This window comes from Watersipora subatra, chromosome 9 (assembly GCF_963576615.1).
Source record: "Watersipora subatra chromosome 9, tzWatSuba1.1, whole genome shotgun sequence".
Classification (NCBI taxonomy): Eukaryota; Metazoa; Bryozoa; class Gymnolaemata; order Cheilostomatida; family Watersiporidae; genus Watersipora; species Watersipora subatra.
This window is the reverse complement of record NC_088716.1, coordinates 25,764,690-25,774,569: the sequence shown is the minus strand read 5'-3', so window position 1 is coordinate 25,774,569 and position 9,880 is coordinate 25,764,690.

The following is a 9,880-nucleotide window of genomic DNA, read 5'->3' as shown; positions in this document are numbered from 1 at the left end:
TACCTTGGCTGTTGCTGAAGATGCACATAGAAACATATATGTACATGAAAAGAAACGTGTACACATACATGCATCTACACATTGATATATAGGTTCAAAGTCATATTCATGTGCAAAAACATTTATAAGCACACTAATATATATCTGTACAGAAACACACGTATGCACACAGACAAATACCTGCGTATGAACGTTTGTATATAATATTTGTATATATATTTCTAGGCATGGAAAATAGTTTTACTTAAAGGTTGACTTGCAAAAAAATTCACATTACAGTTATTTGGTATCAAAAGATTCACCATGTCTTATTCTGTTGTGTTGTAAGTGCAAAATGTGTGGAAATGTGATTACAAGCTCTTAAAAGCTCAAAAACAAAAAGTCGCGGTAGATTGGAATCTGTTTATTTCTCTGACGTAGTCATTACAGTTTGGTTATCGTCTTGTCACGTGATGTTCTCACGTGAATTGAAAGGCCAATAAAAAGCTCAATATAAAACTTATCGTAGCGCTAGTTTATGACAAACACTTCGGGTTTTACCGGAGATCCCGTATCAAATATAGATGCTCGCTACTTTACAGTTTTGTTTCGGCTTTATCTAATCGTCAAGTCGTAATCTGATCATGTGACCCAATACTTCGCAAATAATTTTTGCAGCACTTTTTGACTATCACAGGTGACCAACAGGCTCGTCGTGATTATCATACAATGATATGTACTCCTTCGAGGTAAGGTTAAAAAATTAAATGCATTTTTCAAGTGAGTTATAAGATATCACTGCTAAAAATGACAGCATTACACTGACAATAAAATAGACGCGTAAGAACAATAGACATGGTTTTATTGAATGCGTGAAGTATATTTGTGAAAATATTTCGGCAAACAAGGTTGCATGAAAGTGTAAACAGAAACCATCTCCCACAACTACGTCACATTTGAGCGGTTTTGGAAAGAGAATCCAAACTATGGCAGTCTCCTGTGGCTGCGATTAACTGTTCGCTTGTTAGCTTTTAAGAGCTTGGAAGCACATTTCCACATATTTTGCACCTACAACACAGCAGAGTAAGATATGGTGTAAATCTTTTGATATCAAATAACTGTAATGTGAATTTTGTTGCATATCAACCTTTAACTTTGCAGCTACTGGCAGTTTTCTGGTTTCTCCTGTCAATCATCTGGCTGCTACTAAAATTCAAGATGTTGAATTTTAGTAACAGCCTCAGGATTGACAGGAGAAGTCAGAATCTAGATGGTATGTATATACATCTAGATAATATGTATATACATCTAGATGATATGTATATACATCTAGATGGTATGTATATACATCTAGATGGTGTGTATATACATCTAGATGATATGTATATACATCTAGATGATATGTATATACACACCATCTAGATGTATATACATACCATCTAGATGTATATACATACCATCTAGATGTATATATATACCATCTAGATGTATATACACACCATCTAGATGTATATATATATCATCTAGATGTATAAGTGACCTTCTTTACATATCCTTACATACAAACTCATTTCACTTTTCTGATTTAGTAAATCTTCCAGAGATCAAATCTTCTGTGGTATGCATTTGTACAGATTCAGATGAATGACAAACTGTGAGATTTATATATATATAGATTTATATAATTTATATTACTACCCTGACATACAATATAGCTGCAGTTAATGGGTTTTAGCTGTCCAAAATGATGCTATCATGTATTATATTGTACCTAACAGCATAATTGTAAATTTTAGCAACTTTTGTAATGCATTTCGACTCAAAACTTTATTTCGAAAACCAATTCCATGATGTGATTCATTGACAGGCCATATAATACCATTTTTTGCCCAGCATGTTAGATATTTAACGAAATGCAAAAATATATTTAGAATTAGATTTGCCTTGCGCACATGACAAAAATAGTTCTCTGCAAAAATAAAATCTACGACTTCACTAGCAAAAAAATTATCTAGGAAGTTTAGTAGCCTACAAAAACTACCATCTTCATTGAACCTTCGTGTTATCTACAGGACACCAATATGATATCATCCTGGCGATATCTCTGCTATAAATATATTTGCTGTTATTCAATTTCGAGTTATAGCTGCAAAGTTTTCCGCTGGTTTACTAATAGCAACTAAAATAGACTTTTAGAATCCGCTACTTTGTTAAGATGTTCCTGAAAGGCAGATATGCAATTTTTTAAAGGTTATCAAACCTTTATTTGACATGGTAGTTTTTTCCAGAATACTAAGTTTTTATTTGCAGTGCGCACAAAACGTTTGGTTTAGAGTTAAAGTTACTTTTATGAAATTCCTCAACTGCTCTATTGCCTTCGTCCCATAAAGCTCTCCTGTCTTATCATTTAGCAAACAGTGTAATGTAATCCAATCAACATTTGGTCAAATTGCTGCCAACTCGGTGATATGCGTCTGGTAAACAACCACTAATCTGCTTATAGAAGTATGTCACCCATTTTCATAGAAAACATTGTAGAAACACGAATAATGTTTGTGTACTCTATGATAATGTTGAGTGTCTAGTGGCCTACATATGAGTGCAAGATAGTGATTTTAGAGACAAAATTAATTTTAATATTGATGAATTGTTATTAAAGGATGGCTATTTCTTAAAACCATAAATACATGGAATCACAGACTAAATTAAAACTTCTTATGATGTATAAACGGGCTCTTAAATGCATTCCTAGCCAATCACCTCTTATAATATTGAAAAATTTGCATTATTATTAGACTACGAAAATTATTATTATTAATATTATTATTGTAAAAGGTTTTTCTTCACAGTCGAGCGATGGTAGGTGACTGGTTTTAGTCCGTGTTGAGTCCGGGTCTTAACAAAAGGCCAATGGATCCAACATCTTCTTCAATTCCACTAAGAGAGGACCTTCCTCAAAATGTGAGCTGTTCCTAAGATGGCTGTCTTCTGTATAGTCTCAAAAGACATGTTCACTCCCACCTCGGCCAAGTATGCTATATGCCTTATTGATATTGTTCCGAGTGCACCAATTACTATTGGTATCACTTCGGTCTTCACCTTCCACAGTCTGTTTATCTCGAACCCAAGCTCTTTGTACTTACCAATCTTCTCATCTTCCTTCTGTATTACCCTTGTGTTTCCAGGTATTGCTATGTCTATGACCTGAGACTGTTTGGTTTCTTTGTTTATTAGTAACAGGTCTGGTCTTCTAGCTTCGATAACCTTGTCTATCTGCACATTGAAGTCCCATAGCAGCTTCACTTTCTTATTCTCCAATACAGCTTCTGCACGGTGGTCGTACCATTTTTCTGTGTGGGGCAACCCACACAGAAAAATGGTGTGGGTTGCTCCACACCATTTTTACATTTTTATTATAATAATCCACCAATAATAGTAGATTATTATTATTACTATTATTACTATTGTTATTGTTATTATTAAGCCTGACTTTCACTCATGGCCACTTGCTGGTATATCAACTGCTTGTCATTTAAATTCTTAGCTCTGTTTTCGACATTAAGGAACACCACGCTATCTGGATCAGATTATGGTTTTTGTACTGACTGTCATGTTTGGTCGGCGGGCTGTTGTTTTCTTTTTCATCTGGTATTCAAAGTCCCAACATAACTTAGCCTCTTTAGCTTTAAACACAAAGCCTATTTCCCATCTCAACTTGTAGCAGCCTAAGTCATGACTTGACAGATAATTCTCTTTGGCCCAGACAGTCATCAGAATCATCAGCACATTTGTGATGGAATGCCAGCCAGCGCCATGTCTGAGTCAGTACTGCACTGGACTGACTTAGACCTGCATGGCCTAGCTTGACTAGACCAATCCAGCCCTACTTAGTTCAAAAATAGTAGTGCACAGCTTTCGACTGAATGAGTATCTAAGATGATGGAAACAAGGAGCACAGATATATGCAATCTATATATGTATGTATATATATATATATATATATATATATATATATGTATATATATATATATTTATATATATTTATACATATATACAAATCTCAGTGTTTTTTGTCATCTGGCTGTCATCTGTGTGTCCACCTATAGCGATAAAGTTTTAGGAACGAAAAAACTGCTTCATATTGGAATTGAACTCGAAACCATGATTTGGTAGACAGGCGTGTTTATCCACTACACTATCCACTATTGCCATACAATGGAATAAATGTGCACATAATTATTGCATTGGTCAAAATATTCATGCTTGGAGCGCTTGCCAAAATGTTATTGATTATTACTAGCACGCTTGATGACCATGATTGCATGAGAGATCATGACGCTTAACCTAATGATTATATGCACAATTTTATGGTAAGCACAACTCCAGTTATAGTAACGATTTAGACTAACTTAAGTTACTAGCTTAAGTTACTCAAGTTTATTGGGTAAAGAAAATGAGCCATTGGCAGCCACATTACTAGCCACTGTTCATGATCTGTTTTAAAATGTGAACATATGTGTGTGTTGATAAAACATAAATTTTCTGTGCAAAAAGTTTTTTTTATTACCCATGCAACACTAAAAAATCAGCTAGTGCATAATATTCAAAAGCTAATGCATAAATATGTGAAAGTTTAAGGCATAGCTAAAACAAACTTCAAAAACAATTCTTACTTCTTGTGCTACAGAATCGTTGCAGATTTAAAATAAACTAAGATTATAAATATAAACTATATAAATGTGAAGACTATAATTAAACAAATAATTTAGATAACTAAAAATAAAGAATAAAAACTAAATAAATAAGATTTATAAACAGTGGCAGGTAATGTAGTTGCCATTGGTTAAGTTTCTCTACCATTGAATTTGGGTAACTTAAGCTAGTAGGATATATAGGCTAAGCATATGTATTTCTTGACACTCAAACACACTGAGTTCTTATTCAGAGGTTGAACATTGGGCTGGTACCGAAGCCCCCCCCCCCTGCAGGCTTTCTTTACACATTGTTATGACTTGTTATTATTATGTCACACACACGCTTCCGACAAGTATCTGGCATCCTCTTGTTAAAACATCACCCTTCCGGAGAATTTTCTGCAGTCTACAGATGTCTGATTCAATGGCAAGCCCTTCTGTTCTGCTTCCATGTTCAGGTCTCAACCATCGGTTCATGCAAACAATTGCTTCCCCATTCCTTTGACCTATATTTCATTTCAACCAATTGGGTCCCCTCTTCTTTCAAATATTTGTAGTACAGTATTCACTTCGCATTCTTTTTCACTCTGTATGTTTTCATGACGCGAATGATTTGCAAATTTGAGCCAATCTGCAAATTAACCGCATTATGGGAACGACATAAATTTGCAAGATAAGCGAATTTTGCAATTCACAAAACTTTCTCGAATCCATCATGGTTACAAATAATGGAAACAGCACTGGCGAATGATGCGCATTAAAATACTGCGTCAGCTATTCAATTTTAAACATTTTCAATACTTCCGCCATCCTTTTTCAATTGAGTTTACACATTTGCGCCGCCAACACGTGCGTCGCTAACTGCAGCACTAATTATTAACTTATAGCATACAACTCCTTACCTTTTTTCAACAAGGCGCCGGAGTCAATCGGCATCATGCGAATATCCGTAGAAGCACTTACCGTAATGCGAGTCATGCGTGTCATGGAAACATGGATTGTCTTGTACCTCTCTACTTTGCTCATTGTCCTCGTCTTTTTGAGTTCAGAGTTCAGCTTCTGCCAGACATCCTTTCACATCCCTATTACTTTTTCACCATCCAAATTAACCTTATCTCTTATGAAGGAAAGAGCCGATACCATACACAGCAGGCATTTCTGTTCCTGATTTGCTTAAGAATTTTCTTTTTTTCTGTGTTTCCCTCTCCCAACCCACTGTTATTCACACACTTTCATGGTATGCGATGTAACAAGTGACCCTCACCTTTGTGTTTTTAAACACACTTTTAGTACTCTTCACTCCCTTTTCACCATGTTCCCTACTTAAACATGAACTCACACAAAATTTTAGTAGTTTTTATCAGAAAGCACCGCTATTTTTTCTATCATTTGTTATTATTTTTGATGTTTGAAATTATCTAACTTCCAGGATGTTTCAAGATTAAAATTGACAAAATTTGATCACAATTAAAAAGCTCAGATCAAGTGAAAGTGTGATTATGACATCTATAGTTGCAAAGAGACTGACAGAATAGAGACTCGTAAAGCTACAACCCAAATCCAATAGCTGATATCAACTATAGCAATGATAGCAACTAGAGACGTCATTTTGCACGTATTCCTCAATGTTTTAACCGTGATCAAGTCTAGTCTATTTTAATCTTAAAACAACCAGACAGTCAGATCACCTCAAACATCAAAACAATCGTAAATGACGGAAAAGTAGTAAAACTTTCTAATAAAATCTAATATAATTTTGTGTAAAGTTCATCTTTAAAATATAATCATTTATCACTCACTCGTCTCCCATGCGTATTCTTCCCTATCAAATGTCCTTTGACTAATTTGTCAAGGTCATCAAGCTGTTTGATTGAGAAGTCGCACACATTCATTACATAATAGATATTACGCTGGCGTTGTTTTCCTTTAGTAGGTTTCTTTTATGGAGTTCGTTATTTGTCAGGGTCGGCATCGTCTCTCTATCTCATCACCCTCTCCGTCATACACTGCCTCTGTGTCAATTGCCGCAGTCTGTGTACATCTGAGAAATTTATAGCGTTCTTTCTGTTCCTAATCAAACTTCATCATCCGTTCATTGAGAACTCGGAGCCTCTCCCCTTTCACCATACTCCCTCTTATTATTATTATCATTGTAAAAGTTTTTCTTCACAGTCGTGTGGTGGTAGGTGACTGGTTGTTGTCCATGTTGAGTCCGGGTCTTAACAAAAGGCCAAAGGATCCAACATCTTCCTCAATTCCACTAAGAGAGGACCTTCCTCAAAATGTGAGCTGTTCCTAAAATGGCCTTCTTCTGTATAGTCTCAAAAGACATGTTCCCTCCCACTTCCGCCAAGTATGTTATATGCCTCATTGATATTGTTCCGAGCGCACCAATTACTATTGGTATCACTTCGGTCTTCACCTTCCACAGTCTGTTTATCTCAAACCCAAGCTCTTTGTATTTAGCAATCTTCTCATCTTCCTTCTGTACTACCCTTGTGTCTCCAGGTACTGCTATGTCTATGATCTGACACTGTTTGGTTTCTTTATTTATTAGTATCAGGTCTGGTCTTCTAGCTTCAATAACCTTGTCTGTCTGCACATTAAAGTCCCATAGCAGCTTCACTTTCTCGTTCTCCAATACAGCTTCTGCATGGTGGTCGTACCATTTTTCTGTGTGGGGCAGCTCATGTTTCTTGCATATACTCCAGTGCACTGCACTTGCCACTTTGTCATGCCACCCTTTATATTCTGTTTGTGCGATCTTACTGCATTCGCTGACTATGTGGGACACTGTTTCATCTTTCTGCTTGCACAATCTGCATTTCGGATCGTTTGTTGACTTTTCTATCTTGGCCTTCCTATAGTTGGTTCTTAATGCTTGATCCTGGGCAGCAATGATCAGGCTTTCAGTCTCTCGTTTGAGACATCCCCTGTTCATCCATTGCCATGTCTCCTTTGCTGCTTGTTCCTCTGTCTGTCTTAGATGTTGTCCATTCATTGGCTTATCATGCCAGTTTTGCTTTCGTTCAGTTTTCTGATGGTTTCTATACTCTTGTCTTCCATCTTCATTGTTGGTATCTATGATCTTACCCGCTGTTCTTATAAATTCGAAAGGGCTGCCTTCTGTGTACTTTTTCAGACTGTGACTTTCGTAATTTACAGTTTCCTCAACACTCATTAATCCTCTTTCTCCCTGGTCCCTTTCAACATATATTCTATCTACATCCGATCTTGGATGAAGACCTTTATGCCTTGTCATAAGTTTCCGCATTCTTCTGTCCAGTTGCTGTAACTCAGCCTTCGTCCACTAAATAATCCCTGCTCCGTATCTGTACAAGGACACAGCCCATGTATTGATAGCGGTAATGATATTTCCAGCAGTCAGCTTTGATTTCAGCACTTTCATAAGCCTGTGAGTGTATTCCTTTTTGGTCTTAGCTTTCATTTCAGATTGTTTTATGTCGTCTGCCTCCATAACTCTTAAATATTTGTAGCTTTCATTATCTTCTAGTTCATGGATTTCTGTTTCATTTGGTAGCATGATATTTCCTCTGCCAGTTAGTTTCCCTCTTATCATGGTGATGGTAGGGCACTTATCTAATCCAAACACTATACCAATGTCATCGCTAAAGATTCTCACTGTGTGTATCAGTGTCTCAATTTCATTCTTGTTCTTCCCATACAGTTTCAGGTCGTCCATATACAGTAGATGGTTAACTGCACATTTGTTTTATTATTTTATTCATTGTTACTATTATTATTGTTACTACTATTATTATTATTATTATTACTATTATTATTATTAGTTTTATGACAGCTTAAAGATGCTGTTATTTCCTGTCATCGACCTAGTTCGACTAAGCTGGTATAGATAGGACCTTCTTGATGATGTTAACTTTTGGTAACAGGGTTTTCTCCTGCACTAATTCATATTTTTCCCATCAATTCTTAGTAGAGCCATTCAATCAGTAACCAAATTTTTGTCACCGAGTGTTCCAACTACGAGGGGGAAAACTTTTTTGTTGCCTTCCAAATCTGGGTTGCTTCAGTGCCAGGTCCTGGTTTTTTTCAATCTTCTTTGATTCTTTCTCTCTCGCTCAGAAATCACCAGAGACAGCAATATCTACCATCAGTGTTTTTAACCTCAGCTTATCCATTACTACAAAATCAGGCCTCCTAGTCTTTATGACCCTGTAAGTGTGTATAATGAAATCTCACAAAATTTGTACATTCTCTAACACTGATTTAGCCCGTGCACCATGAGAGATCGTTAGGACTAATAAGTATATGGAGAATTATCCAGGGAATTGAGAGGTGTAATACGGTTCACTATTGTCTTGTTTATCAGTATTACCGCATGACCATTCCTGCTTGGAAGTGTTTTGGCTGATCTATATTTATAAAGGTTAGCTAAAGGCTGGCTCACACTATATCGCCATATGTCACCGTTTTCATTTCGGTGTTTATCATCGCTTGTGTGAACCGTAAATCGATAGCATCGACAAAGCAACCTGAACACGCTGAGAAAGTTTGCAGCTGTCAAACTTTGGGGATTTTGCCGAACTTTCACCGAGCATCGACGACCGCCTTTCGAATGAGAACCATTTCGGCGATGGTAATTCGCGATCGCGGATAGTGTGATGTATTTATTTCGGCGTTATGACAGTCGCTGAGGGACTAGTATTTGATTCCAGCACACAAAACAGAGAGGTTTTTTTGCCGAAGATTTAAAAAGGAAAATGAGAGCATCCCGCCATGGAGTATTTCCTAATGCAGATGCGAATGGGTTTGTGATAGTGTGAACATGGTTATCATTGATGATCACCGAAGTATTATGGCATTAACGCCAAGATACGGTGACATAGTGTGAACCAGCCTTAAGCATTAACGCTATATTATGATTAAGTACCCTGGCAGTCCAGTGCGTTCGAGAAGATCCTCAGGTGTAATACCTAACTGTACAGTGATTCCATAATGTGGTGATTGATGCAGATGCTAAAGCGCCAGGCTAGAAAGCAGACTGCCATGAGTGTGAATCCTGAATCGTACAGTACCATTTGGTTTACAAACTTAAGCGGTGCCTACGGATTAACAAATGTGGATCTTATTATAGTAAAGATTGGCTAAAAATTGGGCAGATCTTCAAGAAAGGCGCTGTAAATAGATGCATTACTTGACACTCTGAGTCGTGATACTGTCAAATA